The following is a 19492-nucleotide window of genomic DNA, read 5'->3' on the forward strand; positions in this document are numbered from 1 at the left end:
ATGGGGAGGGTTAGTTGTTCCGGGCTGTCCATCTTTACCGGGAGGCCCTCTTCTCTGATCCGGGCCGGCCCCAAACTAGTGACGCTGCATTGATGCCACCGCACAGGGACGCTCATGCGCAAGGACATCACGGACGTCTGCTGTGCACGGACGTCCCTGCGTGTTGTCGTCAATGCAATGTCACTAGTCCGTGGCCGGCCCCGAGCGGAGAAGAGGGCCTCCCGGTGAAGATGGAAAGCCCAGAATGACTAACCCTCCCCACCGGATGGTCCCTGCAGCATAGATCGCTGAAGATGGACGGACCGGACCAGCTCACCCTTCCTTCCCACCGAGAAAGCGACAACTGGGGAGGTGAGTAGAAAACAAAAGGGGGGGGGGGGTCTGAATGATGATGAAGGGATTGACAGGTGGTGATGATGAAGGAGGGGGATGATGATGAGGGGGATGATGATGGGATCTGAATGATGATGGGGGGGGGATGATGACATGGGCGGGATGATGTATTTCCCACCCTAGGCTTATAGTCGAGTCAATAACTTTTCCTAGGTTTTTGGGGTGAAATTAGGGGCATCGGCTTATATTCGGTACGGCTAATACTTGAGTATATACTGTACTGATTTGGGGCGTGGACCATCAGTTGATCTCCGGTCAAGAATGTAGCTTCATGTGCCCAAATAACCCCCAGATTCCCACCTTTTATGCACTCCCGAAGATTCAGAGGTGTCCCCGTTAAAAGGGCAACCCATGGTCTCAGGAGTAAATTCCATTACTCAGAATGCGGGTATCTATTTAGACCAGATATTGTGAGAATATGTGTCTTCTTTACCAACTTTACCAACTTGCTCAATGTATGCAATCCTTGAACAGCAGTTTGAGGGTGCATATTGTTGTGCAGGGTGTGTGCGAGTTGTTCATTTGGAAGCCCAGATCCTGGATCTAGAGGAGCAACTGGCAACACTGAGATGCAGTGAAAACATGGAGAGGAGTCTCCTGCTCACTGAGCAAGTAATCTCTGGGGTAGAGGTGGGGGAGGATAATGGGATGGAGGTGCAGGACAGTCAGGCAGTTAGCTGGGTTACAGTTAGAAAACGGGGTAGAGGGAAGAGTGTCAGGGAGGCTAGTCCTGAACTGGCACACCCCAACAAGTTTGCCCGATTGGCAGATGAGGGGGATGTCATTCCAGAGCTAGCAGTACTGCAGCAGGACTCTGCCTCTGACCGCCTGGGGGGGGGGGGGTCTGCTCCAGTAAGGAGGGAGAGGGAGGAGTGCAGGGCAGGCTAGACAGGTACTGGTAGTGGGGGACTCAATTATTAGGGGGACAGACAGGGCGATCTGTCACAAAGACCAGGATCGCCGAACAGTGTGTTGTCTTCCTGGCGCTCAAATTCGGATTATTGCGGATCGGGTTGACAGGTTGCTGGGTGGGGCTGGAGAGGACCCAGCAGTCATGGTACATATTGGCACCAATGACAAAGTAAGCGGTAGGTGGAGTGTCCTTAAAAATTATTTCAGGGACTTATGCCACACGCTTAAGGCAAGGACCTCCAAGGTAATATTTTCTGAAATATTACCTGTACCATGAGCCACACCAGAGAGGCAGCGGGAGATTAGGGAGGTAAACAAGTGGCTCAGAAGCTGGTGTAGGAAGGAGGGGTTTGGGTTCATGGAGAACTGGGCTGACTTCGCTGTCAGTTACCGGCTCTACCGTAGGGACGGACTGCACCTCAATGGGGAGGGTGCAGCTGTGCTTGGGGAGAAGATGGCTAGAAGGGTGGAGGAGTGTTTAAACTAGGGACTGGGGGGAGGGAATCTACAACATAGAGGGGGAAGATAGTGCAGATAAAGAGGTGGGAATTATAAATGTACCTGGGGGTGGAGCAGAGGGAGGGGTTAGAATAGTTAATAGGAATAGGCTTTATAGGAAAATAAAACTTACACCCTTGAATCCTATTAACCCCAATAACATAAAGGATGGAAATGTAAAGTGTATGTTCACAAATGCCAGAAGCCTAGCAAATAAAATGGGGGAGCTTGAGGCCTTGATACTGGAGGAACATATTGATATAGTTGGGGTCACTGAGACATGGCTGGACTCCTCGCATGACTGGGCCGTTAATCTGCAGGGGTTTACATTGTTTCGCAAGGATAGAATGAACAGAAAAGGTGGTGGAGTCTGTCTGTATGTAAGAAGTGGTATGAAAGTCAGTGTGAACGATGCCATAGTGTGTGATGATTCTGAGGATGTGGAATCACTGTGGGTAGAATTACAAAAGGAGGGAAATACTGAAAAAATAATATTTGGTGTAATCTACAGACCCCCTAACATCACTGAGGAGATAGAAGGTAAGCTGCATAAACAAATAGAGAGGGCTGCCCAGGCAGGTACAGTGGTAATAATGGGAGATTTTAACTATCAAGATGTAGATATGGGGTCCGGGGTTGGCTAAAACTACAAAGGGGCGACAATTCCTAAATTTATTGCAGGATCATTTTATGGGCCAGTTTGTGGAGGACCCAACAAGAAGTGATGCCTTGTTGGATCTGATTATTTCCAACAATGCAGAGCTGGTTGGTAATGTAACTGTGCGGGAAAACCTTAGTAATAGCGACCACAATATAGTTACTTTTGACTTAAAATGTAGAAAACAAAGACAGGCGGGGAAGGCAAAAACATATAACTTTAAAAAGGCAAATTTCTGCACTACAGGACATAGAGCTGCACTACAGGACATAGACTGGGGGGAGGTGTTCTCAAATACTGATACAGAAGGTAAATGGGACATCTTTAACCCCTTAAGGACTCATCCCAGTTTGGCCTTAAGGACTCAGACAATTTAATTTTTACGTTTTCATTTTTTCCTCCTCGCCTTCTAAAAATCATAACTCTTTTATATTTTCATCCACAGACTAGTATGGGGGCTTGTTTTTTGCGCGACCAGTTTTCCTTTGTAATGACATCACTCATTATATCATAAAATGTATGGCGCAACCAAAAAACACTATTTTTGTGGGGAAATTAAAACAAAAAACGCAATTTTGCTAATTTTGGAAGGTTTCGTTTTCACGCCGTACAATTTATGGTAAAAATGACGTGTGTTCTTTATTCTGAGGGTCAATACAATTAAAATGATACCCATTATTACGTACTTTTATATTATTGTTGCGCTTAAAAAAAATCACAAACTTTTTAACCAAATTAGTACGTTTATAATCCCTTTATTTTGATGACCTCTAACTTTTTATTTTTCCGTATAAGCGGCATTATGGGGGCTAATTTTTTGCGCCATGATCTTTACTTTTTTTTTGATACCACATTTGCATATAAAAAACTTTTAATACATTTTTTATAATTTTTTTTAATAAAATGTATTAAAAAGTAGGAATTTTGGACTTTTTTTTTTTTCCGTTCACGCCGTTCACCGTACGGGATCATTAACATTTTATTTTAATAGTTCGGACATTTACGCACGCAGCGATACCAAATATGTCTATAAAAAATGTTTTTGACGCTTTTTGGGGGTAAAATAGGAAAAAACAGACGTTTTACTTTTTTATTGGGGGAGGGGATTTTTCACCTTTTTTTACTTTTACTTTTACATTTTTTTTTACACTTGAATAGTCCCCATAGGGGACTATTCATAGCAATACCATGATTGCTAATACTGATCTGTTCTATGTATAGGACATAGAACAGATCAGAATTATCGGTCATCTTCTACTCTGGTCTGCTCGATCACAGACCAGAGCAGGAGATGCTGGGAGCCGGACGGAGGAAGGAGAGGGGACCTCCGTGCGGCGTTATGAATGATCAGATCCCCGCAGCAGAGCTGCGGGCGATCCGATCATTCATTCAAATCGCGCACTGCCGCAGATGCCGGGATCTGTATTGATCCCGGCACCTGAGTGGTTAATGGCGGACGCCCGCGAGATCGCGGGCGTCGGCCATTGCCGGCGGGTCCCTGGCTGCGATCAGCAGCCGGGATCAGCCGCGCATGACACGGGCATCGCTCCGATGCCCGCGGTTATGCACAGGACGTAAATGTACGTCCTGGTGCGTTAAGTACCACCTCACCAGGATGTACATTTACGTCCTGCGTCCTTAAGGGGTTAAATCAACTCTAAATAACTATACAGCTAAATATATACCAAAGGGAAACAAATATAAACAATTAAAACTAAATCCTACTTGGCTGACAGATGATGTTAAAAGAGCAATAAACAAAAAAAAATAGCCTTCAAAAATACAAATCTGATTGGTCAGCTATAACATTTAAACAGTTCAAAGGAGCTTAATAAAATCTGTAAAAATGTAATAAAAACTGCAAAATTCAAAATGAGAGACAGGTGGCCAAAGAAAGCAAAACTAATCCTAAATATTTTTTTAGATATATAAATGCAAAAAAACCAAGGAAAGAGCATGTAGGACCCCTTAACCCCTTAAGGCCCAGGCCATTTTACTCCTTAGGACCAGAGCGTTTTTTGCACATCTGACCACTGTCACTTTAAACATTAATAACTCTGGAATGCTTTTAGTTATCATTCTGATTCCGAGATAGTTTTTCGTGACATATTCTACTTTAACATAGTGGTAAAGTTTTGTGGTAACTTGTATCCTTCCTTGGTGAAAAATCCCAAAATGTGATGAAACAATTGAAAATTTTGCATTTTTCTAACTTTGAAGCTCTCTGCTTATAAGGAAAATGGATATTCCCCAAAAAAATTTTGATTCACATATACAATATGTCTACTTTATGTTTGCATCATAAAATTGATGTGTTTTTACTTTTGGAAGACATCAGAGGGCTTCAAAGTTCAGCAGCAATTTTCCAATTTTTCACCAAATTTTCAAACTCACTATTTTTCAGGGACCAGTTCAGGTTTGAAGTGTATTTGAAGGGTCTTCATCTTAGAAATTCCCCACAAATGACCCCATTATAAAAACTTCACCCCCCAAAGTATTCAAAATGACATTCAGTCAGCGTTTTAACCCTTTAGGTGTTTCACAGGAATAGCAGCAAAGTGAAGGAGAAAATTCACAATCTTCATTTTTTACACTCGCATGTTCTTGTAGACCCAATTTTTGAATTTTTACAAGGGGTAAAAGGAGAAAATGTATACTTATGGTTGTAGCCTAATTTCTCTCGAGTAAGTACATACCTCATATGTCTATGTAAATTGTTCGGCGGGTGCACTAGAGGGCTTAGAAGCAAAGGAGCGACAAGGGGATTTTGGAGAGTACGTTTTTCTGAAATGGTTTTAGGGGGGCATGTTGCATTTAGGAAGCCCCTATGGTGCCAGAACAGCAAAAAAAAAAAAAAAAAAACACATGCCATACCATTTTGGAAACTTGACCCCCCAAATTTCACATTTTTGCAAGGGTTAATAGAAGAAAATACCCCCCAAAATTTGTAACCCCATCTCTTCTGAGTATGGAGGTACCCCATAAGTTGACCTGAAGTGCACTACGGGCGAACTACAATGCTCAGAAGAGAAGGAGTCATATTTGGCTTTTTGAGAGCAAATTTTGCTCGGGGGGCATGTCGCATTTAGGAAGCCCCTATGGTGCCAGGACAGCAAAAAAAAAAAACACATGGCATACCATTTTGGAAACTAGACCCCTTGAGGAACGTAGCAAGGAATAAAGTAAGCCTTATTACCCCACAGGGGTTTCACGACTTTTGCATATGTAAAAAAAAAAAAATTTTCACTAAAATGTGTGTTTCCCCCCAAATTTCACATTTTTGCAAGGGTTAATAGCAGAAAAGACCCCCCAAAATTTGTAACCCCATCTCTTCTAAGTATGGAAATACCCCATGTGTGGACGTTAAGTGCTCTGCTGGCGCACTACAATGCTCAGTAGAGAAGGAGCGCCATTGAGCTTTTGGAAAAAATTTTGGGAATGGAAATCAGGGGCCATGTGCGTTTACAAAGCCCCCCGTAGTGCCAGAACAGTGGACCCCCCCCACATGTGACCCTATTTTGGAAACTACACCCCTCACATAATTTAATAAGGGGTGCAGGTAGTATTTACACCCCACTGGCGTTTGACAGATCTTTGGAACAGTGGGCTGTGCAAATGAAAAATAAAATTTTTCATTTTCACGGACCACTGTTCCAAAAATCTGTCTGACACCTGTGGGGCGTAAATGCTCACTGTACCCTTTATTACATTACGTGAGGGGTGTAGTTTCCAAAATGGGATCTCATGTGGGTATTTATTTTTTTGCGTTTATGTCAGAACCGCTGTAAAATCGGCCACCCCTGTGCAAATCACCAATTTAGGCCTCAAATGCACATGGTGCACTGTCACTCCTGAGCCTTGTTGTGCGCCTGCAGAGCATTTTACGCCTACATATGGGGTATTTCTTTACTCAGGAGAAATTGCGTTACAAATTTTGGGGGTCTTTTTTTCCTTTTAACGCTTGTGATAATAAAAAGTATAGGGCAACACCAGCATGTTAGTCTAAAATGTTTTATTTTTTTTACACTAACAAGCTGGTGTAGCCCCAACTTTTCCTTTTCATAAGGGGTAAAAGGAGAAAAAGCCCCCCAAAATTTGTAGTGCAATTTCTTCCGAGTACGGAGATACCCCATATGTGGCCCTAAACTGTTTCCTTGAAATACGACAGGGCTCCGAAGTGAGAGAGCTCCATGCGCATTTGAGGACTAAATTAGGGATCGCATAGGGTGGACATAGGGGTATTCTACACCAGTGATTTCCAAACAGGGTGCCTCCAGCTGTTGCTAAATTCCTAGCATGCCTGGACAGTCAGTGGCTGTCCGGAAATGCTGGGAGTTGTTGTTTTGCAACAGCTGGAGGCTCCGTTTTGGAAACACTGCCATACAATATGGTTTTCATTTTTATTGGGGGGGGACAGTGTATGGGGGTGTATATGTTGTGTTTTACGCTTTATTATATGGTAGAGTAGTGTTTTTAGGGTACATTCGCACTGGCGTGTTACGGTGAGTTTCCCGCTAGGAGTTTGAGCTGCTGCGAAAAATTTACCGCAGCCCAAACTTGAAGCAGGAAACTTACTGTAAACCTGCCTGTGTGAATGTACCCTGTACGTTCACATGGGGGGGGGGGGGGGGGGGGCAAACCTCCAGCTGTTTCAAAACTACAACTCCCAGCATGTACTGACAGACCGTGCATGCTGTGAGTTGTACTTTTGCAGCAGCTGGAGACACACTGGTTGGAAAACCTTCAGTTAGGTTCTGTTACCTAACTCAGTATTTTCCAACCAGTCTGCCTCCAGCTGTTGCAAAACTTCAACTCCCAGCATGTACTGATTGCCGAAGGGCATGATGGGAGATGTAGTTATGCAATAGCTGGAGGTATGCAACTACAACTCCCAGCATGCCGAGACAGCTGATTGCTGTTTGGACATGCTGGGATTTGCAGTTTTGCAACATCTGGAGGGCTACAGTTTTAGAGAACACTGCAAAGTGATCTCCAAACTGTGGTCCTCCAGCTGTTGCAAAACTACAATTCCCAGCATGCCCAGACAGGAAACAGTTGTTTGGGCATGCTAGGAGTTGTAGTTTTGCAAGATCTGGAGGGCTACAGTTTAGGGGTCACTATATAGTGGTCTCAAACTGTAGCCCTCCAGCTGTTGCAAAACTACATATTCCAGCATGCCCAAACAGCTGTCTGGGCATGCTGGGAGTTGTAGTTCTGCAACATCTGGAGGGCTACAGTTAGAGACCACTGTATAATGGTTTCAAACTATACCCTGCAGATGTTGGTAGGCAACTCATCAGCTTCTGCCGGATCCAGCCGCACGTCATCGCCGCACGCCGATCTCCGTCGCCCGCAGCCTTCGCTGCCCGCCCGGATCGATAAGTGGATCTTCGGCGCCGGTCCCCGTCGTTTCCCTGTCCTGCCCCGCCTATTGTGGGTGGGCAGGACGGGGAAAATGAAAGTTAACCCCCCCACCCCGATCTGCTATTGGTGGTCGCGTCTAGACCACCAATAGCAGGGATAGGAGGGGTGGCACCCCTGCCACCACACTCCTATCGCTTCAGGGGGATCCTGGGTGTCTTAGACACCCACGATCCCCCTTACATTCCGGGTCACTATAGACCCGTAATGACCCGGAATTGCGCAAATCGCAAGTGTGAATTCACTTGCGATTTGCCGTGATCACCGACATCGGGGGGTCTAATGACCCCCCTGGGCATTTGCACGGGATGCCTGCTGAATAATTTCAGCAGGCATCCCGGTCCAATCCCTGCCCAGAGCACGGCCTGGACCCGAACTGCCCATGACGTAACTGTACGTCTTTGGTCCTTAAGACCCAGGGTGTCGGGACGTAACGTTATGTCATGGGTCCTGTAGGGGTTAATAATGATAATGGGGAGGTTGTCACAGGCGATAAAGAGAAAGCAGAGCTACTGAATGGGTTCTTTAGTTCTGTATATACTAATGAAGAAGGAGCTGACAAAGAAGGTCTTTGGGTTTGGAAACTTTAGTTTGTAACTGGATTGAACACTGGCTCATGGATCGTACCCAGAGAGTGGTGGTCAATAATTCGTACTCTGATTGGTCCCCAAGGTTCTGTACTGGGACCGCTGTTGTTTAATTTATTTATCAATGATATAGAGGATGGCATTAACAGCTCTGTTTCTATCTTTGCAGATGACACCAAGCTTTGTAGCACGGTACAGTCTATAGAGGATGTGTATAGGCTACAAGATGACTTGGATAGATTGAGTGTCTGGGCATCCACTTGGCAAATGAGGTTCAATGTGGGTAAATGTAAAGTTATGCATCTGGGTACTAGGGGGGATTAAACTGGCAGAGTCACTGGTAGAGAAGGATCTGGGTGTACTTGTAGATCACAGACTACAGAATAGCATGCAATGTCAGGCTGCTGCTTCCAAGGCCGGCAGGATATTGTCATGTATAAAAAGAGGCATGGACTCAAGGGACAGGGACATAATACTGCCCCTTTATAAAGCATTGGTACGGCCTCACCTGGAATATGTTCAGTTTTGGTCACCTGTCCATAAAAGGGACACTGTGGAGCTGGAAAGGGTGCAGAGACGCGCGACTAAACTAATATGGGTCATGGAACATCTTAGCTATGAGGAGCGATTAAAGGAGTTACAATTGTTTAGTCTTGAGAAGAGACGTTTAAGGGGGGATATGATAAATGTCTATAAGTATATTAATGACCCATACAAAAAATATGGAGAAAAACTGTTCCAGGTTAAACCCCCCTTCAAAGGACGAGGGAGCACTCCCTCCGTCTGGAGAAGAAAAGGTTTAGTCTCAAGGGGCGATACGTCTTCTTTACCATAAGAACTGTGAACTTATGGAACAGTCTACCTCAGGAACTGGTCACAGCAGGACAAATTAACAGCTTTAAAGCAGGGTTGGATATATTCCTGGAACAAAATAACGTTAATGCTTATGAATAAATATAAAATCCCATCCCTTCCCCAATATCGCGCCACACCCCTATCCTTCAATTCCCTGGTTGAACTTGATGGACGTATGTCTTTTTTCAACCGTACTAACTATGTAACTATGTAACTATGTAACTTATATAAGGGACACTAGTGACCTTCTACAAAAGATAGACGGTATTCAACTTGATTCTGATATGCTCCTTGCATCCATAGATTTAGAGGCCCTTTACAGTTCGATCCGGCATGTAGACGGATTGAGGGCTCTCTCCTATTTTTTACAGACTAGGGGCATTCACTTCCGGACCCACAGTGAATACGTCGTCCAACTGCTGGAATTCATTTTGACCCATGATTATTTTATTTTCGATTCTCGGTACTACCACCAGCTCAGGGGTACTGCTATGGGGAGCCCAGTGTCTCCCTCGTATGCAAATTTAACCTTGGGCTGGTGGGAGAGTACCATTGTTTTTGGGGAGGAGGACAGTAGGTGGAATCCACATATTATTTTTTTGGGCAGGAATATTGATGACGTATTCGTTGTTTGGTCCGGAAGTGAAGGTCTATTTAAAGAATTTGTTGAAAGTCTTACTCACAACTCCCTTAGTTGAAAATTTACGTTTGAGATCAATAGGGACGAACTGCCATTTTTGGACATACTTATTAGAAGAGGAGAGGGTGGTTTTATTGAGAAGTCTACATATAGGAAGCATACATCGATGAATAGTTTACTTAGATTGGACAGTTTCCATCCTGTACCCCTGAGAAGAAGTATCCCTACTGGACAATTTTTGCGGATACGAAGGAACTGTTCGTCGATGAAAGGGTTCAACAGGCAATCAAGGGATCTAAGGGATAGGTTTACGAAGCAAGGTTACTCCCTGGAGACCCTAACAACATCATTTAAGAGGGCTTTAGTGTCAGAACGACAAAATTTGTTGACCCCAAAAAATAGGACTGTAGAGGATAACATAGTTAGATTAATTAGCACTTATGATAACCAATCAGTGAGGGTGAAAAATATTTTGAAACAATATTGGTCTATACTGCGTAGTGACCAGGATCTTCAAGATTGTATTTCATCATGCCCAGCGATAACTTTTTGAAGGGGTAGGTCAATTAAGGATAGGCTGGTACATGACTGGCGTACAAATTTTCGCATACGCAAAAATTTGTATATGCTAATTTTCGCGTCTGCGAATTTTCGCTTATGCTGATTTTTGCATATGCAAATTTTTGCACATGCAAATTTTTGTATATGCTCATTCTCGCATATGCGAAAATAAAATGCGAATATTACGAATATGCGAATTTAGCGAATATATGATTAATATTCATTCATATATTCGCGAAATATCGCAAATTCGAATATGGCCAATGCCGCTCAACACTAATAATGATCCTAAACACACCTCGAAATCCACGAGGGATTACATCAAGAGGCATAAACTGAAGGTTTTGCCATGGCCTTCACAATCTCCTGACCTCAACATAATTGAAAATCTATGGATAGACCTTAAAAGAGCAGTTTGTGACAGACAGCCCAGAAATCTCAAAGAACTGGAAGAGTTTTGTAAGGAAGAATGGGCAAAGATACCTCAAACATGAATTGAAAGACTCTTGGTTGGCTACAAAAAGAGTTTACAAGCTGTGATACTTGCCAAAGGGGACAGTACAAGATATTAACTCTGCAGGGTGCCCAAACTTTTGCAGACGCCATTTTTTTGTTTTCTGCTATTTTGAAAGTGTAAAAGATGGAAATAAAATCTAACTTTTGTTGACATAATATAAGAATGTCTAATCTGTAATTTGATGCCTTTTGGAGATATTTCCATCTTTCCTTGGCTTCTTTATGCACATTAATACAAATTTTTACCTGGGGTGCCCAAACTTTTGATCCCTACTGTATAATGCTTGGCAATGTGTTATATATGCTAAAATCATTATCCTCACCATCACCGGGGGAAGTTTTTGCCCCCAGGGATGAAGAAGATATTAGGTTGTAATACCAGCTCCATTGGCTGCGGCCGTGGCCCCGCCCCGACAGCTTGAATGACAGCTCGCGTCACCACTCTGTTCCCTAAGCAGATGGAGCTGAGCTGTGACGCGAGCAATCATTCAAGCCATCAAAGCGGGGCCACGGCCGCAGCCAACAGAGCTGTTAAGTGAAAGTCCCCGCCCAAGGGACTACTTGCCGGGCAGCCCTGGGGGACTTTACAACATAACATCTTTAGCATCCCTGGGGAAGGTGAGGATAATGATTTAATCATATATAACGTATTGCCAAGCATTATATATGCTAAAATGTGCTGATTGATTCCCTTTAAGGGAAAAGCGGCCATACCAGCTGCGGCGGGCTGGCCAGGATTGTGGTTTGGATGAAGAGTCATGTCAGTTGAATTCTCAAGTGCAGGGCACACAACACACTAGAGGAGGAAGGGCAGTGGTTCCTGGATGGGGCTTGTGTGTGCCCTGCTCCTCCTCCTCTTCACTCATTTAATGTAGTAAGCAGGGCCAGACTGGGACCAAAAATAGGCTTGGGCATATTAAACTATGCAGCCCATGTCTTTTGGGGGTCCCAGCAGTTAGACCACCACCAAAATAAAATGGGCTGAATAGTCTAAAATCCCCTTGGTTCAAGTGGCTTTCCAGCTGTTGCAAAGCTACAACTCCCATCATGCCTGGAGAGCTTCAGACATTATGGGAGTTGTAGTTTTGTAACAACTGGAAAGCCGCAGATTGGGGTATAGCTTGACAAATAACTCTTCAAATCTTAAAGTGACTACAACAATGATGGGAAACAGACAGACTAAACAATGATTTGACTCACAGGAGACATCTTCTCTGTCTCTTTCCTTTCCTTTCCTTCTTCATCTGGTCCAGAAGCCAGAACTTCTTCTTCCTCTGCCAAGTCTGATGTCAGGAAATTAGTGGATCCTCACTTTGTCAGCAGATCCTCTTTCTCTGTATGAAAACAAAAATTATTATAACCCTGTCAAACACTGCGCCCCCTAAATATTCCTTGCCAGATATCATAACCCTGAAAATGACCCTCTAAGTCCCCTCAGACCTATCTTTCCTCTCCTTTAGACCCCTAAGGGCTTGTCCGCACTGCAGACATTTAGTAAGCAGAGTGTCCACTTGCAGCAGGCACCGCCAAAGTATCAGCATTAGGACCACAGGATGCGCACCGTCTCTTAGACAGCAACGCAATCTGGCAGAATTAATATGTTCATTCTTTGGGCAGATTTCCGTCAGCAGAATTCCGCTGCAGTGACTCCATAGTATGCACAGAGCAGCAGAATCCCATTGAAAACAATAGTACTCTGCTGCAAGCGGATTTCTGCAGCAGAATTCTGCCAGCAGAATGTCCGCAGTGTGGACAAGAGCTAAGTCCTCCTCCAGACTCTTTAGTTTTCAGACCCCCTGTCCTCCTCCATATTTGTTTTCCAACCCCCACTTTCTCTGTCCTCCTCCATATTCCTTTTCCAACCCCCCCACCCCCTCTCTCTCTGTCCTCCTCCATATTCCTTTTCCAACCCCCCTTTCTCTGTCCTCCTCAATATTCCTTTTCCAACCCCCCACCCCCTCTTTCTCTGTCCTCCTCCATATTCCTTTTCCAACCCCCCTTTCTCTGTCCTCCTCCATTTTCCTTTTACTACCCCCACCCCCACCCCCTCTTTCTCTGTCCTCCTCCATATTCCTTTTACAACCACCACCCCCACCCCCTCTTTCTCTGTCCTCCTCCATATTCCTTTTGGAACCCCCCTTTCTCTGTCCTCCTCCATGTTACCAGCAAATGCTCCCCCCGCCGTGCCCGACCCGCCCGGTGCAGCCACTCTCACCTCTGACCCTCCGTCCACCTCCTCACCTTGCGGAGAAGATGAAACAGCTGTAGGCGGTGGCGGGACGTCTTCCTCTTTCTGCGCAGCCTGGACAGGGACCGTGACGTCAGGTGCATACTTGCGACGTCTGCTGCTCTTAAAGCGGCAGTGTCCCTGCCCTGGCTGACTTTACATTGGGCCGGGGGACTGATCTGAGAGAGGCCCCCTTCATTGCCACCAGAGAAGGGGGCCCCGTGGAGATCAGAGCTGCCAGGGCCACTTTAAAAAAAAAAAAGGGCAAGGTAGGGGTGGACAGTCAGGGCATTATGCGCTGCGCTGTCCTTGCTCTTATCTGGTCTCTGCTGCTGCCGGACGGGAATGTCTAGCAGCAGCACTGACTCCTTAGTAAGGTTGGCGACAGGCGGCCATCATGCAAATATGGCAAGGGGGGCCATGGCGACCTCTGCAACCTCTATAGCTACACCACTGGCTGCAAGCATTAACCTCCCAGTCACTTTTATTTGGCATAGTATTACAGAGAGGGGCAGATAGCTGTGTGTTGCCTCTCACATTTCAACAAGCTGCCTCAACTTCAAAAACCTTAGCACAGGAGGCAGGAATAATTTTTCAGCGCAATTCAGTGTCTTTGTCCAACAAAAAATCATCTGCTGGTTATACTAGTCTGTAGAAGGTATAAAACACAGCAGTCCATTCCTAATAGTCTTTGACAGAGTGCAATTTTGTGTTTACTACACAGCTTTATTTGGCTGCAACGCTGTTGTGTATTTCTGGTGTTTTACAAAAATACGTTTTTTTTTTAAGGGTACTGTACCACATTTTTCTGCCCTCATAAGTGCATACCGCATATGTACATCCAAGTAGTGTACTATTTTGTACCTGTTAATCTGTCAGGGGACTACATACTGTGAAAGGACAGGCAAAAGTAGTCACCGGCTGATGTTCTAGTCAGATACTTTTTTAAGTGTACTGTAGAGCATTTTTCTGCCCTCATCAGTGAATACCACATACCTAAATCTAAGTAGTGTACTATTTTGCACCTGTTAATCTGTCAAGGGCCTAGATACTGTGAAAGGCCAGCCAAAAGTGCACACCTGCTGCTGTTCTAGACAAATACTGTTTTAAGCGTTGTGAAGCATATTGTACTCACATCATATACACACTAAAGAAGTGCCAGGATATGCACAGAGGAGTGGCAGAGGCCTGAATCCTTCAGACAGAGGTCGCAGCAGACTAGGGGCGAGTGGCAGCAGGATTCGCAGCAAGAGGCCTGAGCTCCCATTATTCTAGCGGTTGTGTCTCAACCAGCAACCCATCTGACGTTATCGATTGGTTAACACGGTCATCCACTTCATCACAAGTGATATCTGATACCCCCAGTCAACAGTCGGTGGGTTCCTCAGACACATCCCTCAGTTGGCATGGCCCGGGAGCAGTCTTTCCTCCAATTGCCTCCTTCCTATGCTGTTTCCTCCCCTACAAAAGTTTCTTATGCTGTGGGTTCAGCTCCACTATTCATTGAAGACGATCTAATAGAGGACAGTCAGCAGCTACTGCCCAGCCAACAATTGGGGGAGACATCCGCCGCTTCCTTCGCTAGGTGGGCAAGTAGTGATGAGGAGAGTGACGTGGGAGGCGGTGTTGCTAGGGTTCAGGGTCCTGAAGCAGACACTGTTGAGGAACCTGAGGAGGACATCAGTGACGTGCAGACACTTGTTGATGATGATGAAGCTGATCCCAATTTGGAGCCAGGTGCAGAAGGGGCTTCATCATCATCAGGAGAAGAGGGTTGCAGGTTGCCCATGAGGCAGCCGCTGAGCCAGCAAGGCGGTAGCATGGTTGGCAGTTAGCATGGTGGCAGAAGTGGAAATTCTGGAGTCAAACCTGTAGTAAATTAGTGCGGACTGTTGGTGGGAAAATCAGCTACTCGGCGGTGTGGCAGTTTTTCATCAAGTATTTAGTTGAGGTTTATATGGCCACATGCAAGATATGTCGGCAGAAGGTGCGTGGCCAAGGTCCTAATGTTGGCACCATGGCCCTGCATCAACATGTGCTTCGCCACCGTAAAGCGGCCTGGGAGAACCATGGCTCCAAGTAGTTGTCCAACCTTCTGCATCACCCAGTGGCACGCCGCTCCCTCTTTCAGCCAGCCAAGGCTCCACCACCTCAGCCAAAGGGAGCTGTGTGTCATACCCTCCTTCTGTAGCTCCAGATGCTCCTGCTTCTCCTACTTTTAGTCAGCCATTCTGCCAACAATCGATCGGTGAAAGCCATGCCCAAGAGACAACGGTATGTGCCCACTCATCCAACGGCGCAGAAGCTGAATGTGCTCAAGTCTAAGTTGCTGGTGCTGCAGTCCCTCCCTTTTCAAGTGGTGGAATCTGCACCTTTCAGAGAACTGATGGTTTGTGCCGAGCCGAGGTGGAGAGTGCAAAGCTGTGATTTCTTTGTGAAGAAGGCAGTACCAGCCTTGCATAATTTTGTGGAAGAGAAGGTGGTCCAGTACTTAAGCCTGTCGATGTGTACCAAAGAGCATGGTAGCACCGACGTGAATGTGTTTCCTGCACAGCTACAACCCCAACTTGGACAGGTCACGCAGCTTCCTCCACGCCCTCAAGCCGTTGGTCCTGTGACAGTGTGCGACTCCGCCTCCTCATCCTTCACCGTGTCCTCAGCCTCCACTGCCCAGACAAGTCTCAGTCTCAGCATACCATGTGTGCAGGGAACGGTGGTGTCACGCTGCTCTTCACATGATTCACACAGGGGAGGAACTTCTAAAAGTAATTCGTAAAGAAATCGGAGCATGGCTTACTCCATGAAAACTGGAAATGGGAACCATGGTGACTGACACCGGGAAGAACATCTTGTATGCACTGCAACTGGAAAGGCTGAGCCATGTGCCCTGCATGGTACACGTGTTCAATCTGGTTGTGAAGCAGTTACTGAAGTGTTCCCCCCATTTGCAAGACCTCCTAACAATGGTAAGCATGCACTTCAGCCACTCGTACACTCCAAAGTACACCCTCCTTGAATTTTGGCATCAGAACAGTATCCCCCAACATAGTCTGATTTGTGACGTGGCCACACGTTGGAATTCCACCCTCTTTATGTTGGACTGACTGTACGAACAGAGAAAAGTCATCACCGATTTCTTGATGATACAAGCGGATAGGGATACTCCCCTGTGTAACTTCAATGTCAACCAGTGGCAGCTCATACGTGACACCTGCCGTTTGCACAGGCCCTTTGAGGAAACCACATTATTAGTAAGGCGACAGAATTACAGGATGAACGTCATCATTCCACTGCTTCATTTCTTTCAACACATGTTGGAAATGATGGCTAGTCAGGGCACTGGAGACATGGCGCCTACATCTTACAGCCACATGAGCCCTGTGGGGGCTGAACTGGAGGAAGAGGATGAGGGGGAGGGGCACAGTGGAGCACAGTTTAGGTTTCGCCAAATGGGCGGTTTTTCTAGTAATCTGACAGGGGAGGAGGAGCAAGAGCAGCCAGAGGAGCTAGAGGGTTATGAGGAAGGCGAGACAGAGGACCCAGGCACACCATGGCAGTATGCAGTGGAGATGGAGGCAGGGAGTTTCTCCAAGTCACTTGCACAAATGGCACAATGCATGTTCACTTGCTTGCGTAGTGACAGCCGAATTGTCATCATTCGGCAGTGTGAAGACTTCTGGATCTTCACCTTATTGGACCCTCGCTACCCCACAAAATATAGGCCTTTTTTACACCCACTGAGAGGGAGGACAAAATGACCTACTACAGAGGCATCCTTTGTAGTCAGTTGGCCGATGCCTATCGGCGCCATCGTCCATCCTCACGTAGATCCTAATCGGGGGGGCCCTGTGCTCACCTTCCACTGCCATGGCTGCTGGGGAAGGGTGGGGTGGCAGGAGCAGCACCAGCTCCATCATCAGCAGCCTGAGTTTACAGTCGCTGATGAGTAGCTTTCTTCACCCGCATAATGAAGCAACTCATCAGCAGCAGGTTCACCTGGAGCAGGACTTGAACCAGCAGGTGGTGGCATACCTTGACATTGTAACACTCAAGTTTCAGAAGACAGGAACTCCGGTGGATGGGGATCTGCTGGACCTGTGTGGCAGATGACTCGGACCGTACCAGGGAGCGGAGTCTATGGTGCCACTGGTTTTCACCAGAGCCCACCGCAAAGCATGATGGACTTGCTGTGGCAGGTGGCACTCAGGTCGCTACCCCTGACACGGCTCAACCACACAGGCGGCTGAGGAGATGCGAAGCACAAGAGGCATAAGGCAGCTCGTAGTCAGGATAGCAGAAGGTCAAGGCAGGCATCAAAGTAGCGTATCCAGGACGTACCAGGAGGTCAGTAGGCAGGCGGAAGAGGAGCAAGGTCAGGTCACAGAGCAAAGGATCCGATACACAGTACGCAACTCTCACGAATGCTTTCTTTCAGGCTACAAAGATCCGGTAGGGAAGTGAGGAGGGTGGAGGAATTTATCAATAAGCCTCAGGTGAATTACACCATTGAGATTAGTGACGGCCTGGGGCTCGCATGCGGACGCATCCCGCTTTGCGAGTCCCAGCCCCGCCGTCAGCAGCAGGTAACGGGACCATGCGCTGACGGCCAGCGTGTGCGGCCTGAGCGCATAATGTAACAGACATGCCCATGCAAACACACCTTGAAGATCCGCTGGACTTCTGGGCAGCCAAACTTGATTTGTGGCCGCAACTAGCAGAGTTTGCCCTGGAAAAGCTGTCCTGCCCAGCCAGTAGTGTGCCATCAGGGCGGATGTTTAGTGCGGCGGGGGCCATAGTCACCCCAAGGAAAACTTGTCTGTCCATGAAAAAGATGGACTGACCTTTATGAAGATGAATCAGGCACGGATCATCCAGGATTTCCAACCACCAATGCCTGAAGCATGAGAGTAGATTGACCATGGCGCCACACCAACACTTAACAAATATGGATTGTGCCAAACAGATTTAAGGCGCTGCTCCCCAGTTACAAAAATTCCTCTGCATCAGACCTTTTTTCACCCACTTTTGTCACCGGGTACTGGTATCACAACCCACCGCACTACCCTTTCACCGGGTCACTTTCAGGACTCCTGATGCTGCTGCTAGTGTTGAGCGGCATAGGCCATATTCGAATTTGCGAATATTCGTGAATATATGGACGAATATTCGTCATATTCGCGAATATTCGCATATTCGTAATATTCTCGTTTTATTTTCGCATATGCGAATATTCGCATGTGCGAAAATTAACATATGCGGAAATTTGCATATACAAAAATTAGCATAAGCGAAAATTTGTATATGCAAAAATTTGCATATGCAAATTTTCGCATATGCGAAAATTCGCACGCCAGTCTCACACAGTAGTATTAGAGCCTTCTTACACCACATAAGCTGGAAGCAGAGAGGGGTGATCACTGTGATGTGTACTGTGAAAAAAAAAAAAAAACTAATATTCGTAATTACGAATATATAGCGCTATATTCGCGAATATTCGCGAATTCGCGAATATGCGATATTCGCGAATAAAATTCGAATTGCGAATATTCGCGAGCAACACTAGCTGCTGCCACCTCCAGGCTGTCTCATTCAGCCACTATAGGGTCTCTTCTCATGCTTCAGCAAACTCCGGGCTGTGTCATTCAGCCACTATATGGTCTCCTCATGCTTCAGCCACCTCCAGGCTGTGCCATTCATCCAATATATGGTTTACTGATGCTTCAGCCAGCTCCAGTCTGTGTTATTCAGCAACTACATGGTTAAGTGATGCTGCTGGGCCTAGGACATTGCCTATAAATGTTTATGGTAGCACTAGGTACCATACATCTTCAATGGAAATTTCAAAATTCATATTTTATTCTTAGAGATTGTAAGGCTATATTGTCTCCTCATCTGCCGCCAACTCCAGGCTGTGTCATTCAGACACTATATGGTCTCCCCATGCTGCCACAAACTCCACGCAGTCATTCAGCCACTATATGGTCTCTTCCTACTGATGCCACCATTGTGCTGCCATGTTACATGTAACCCGGGACACTAACACTTGGGAGTTAAAAGTTCAATTTCAATCTTTTCAAGTTCAATTTAAATTTCAAAATCCTTAATTTAAATTTCTAAATGTTAAATTTAAATGTCAAAATCATAAATTTCAATGGTCTCCTCATGCTTCTGCCAACTCCAGGCTGTGCCATTCAGACACTATATGGTCTCCTCATGCTTTAGCC

The sequence above is a fragment of the Hyla sarda genome, chromosome 2 (assembly GCF_029499605.1).
Source record: "Hyla sarda isolate aHylSar1 chromosome 2, aHylSar1.hap1, whole genome shotgun sequence".
NCBI lineage: Eukaryota > Metazoa > Chordata > Amphibia > Anura > Hylidae > Hyla > Hyla sarda.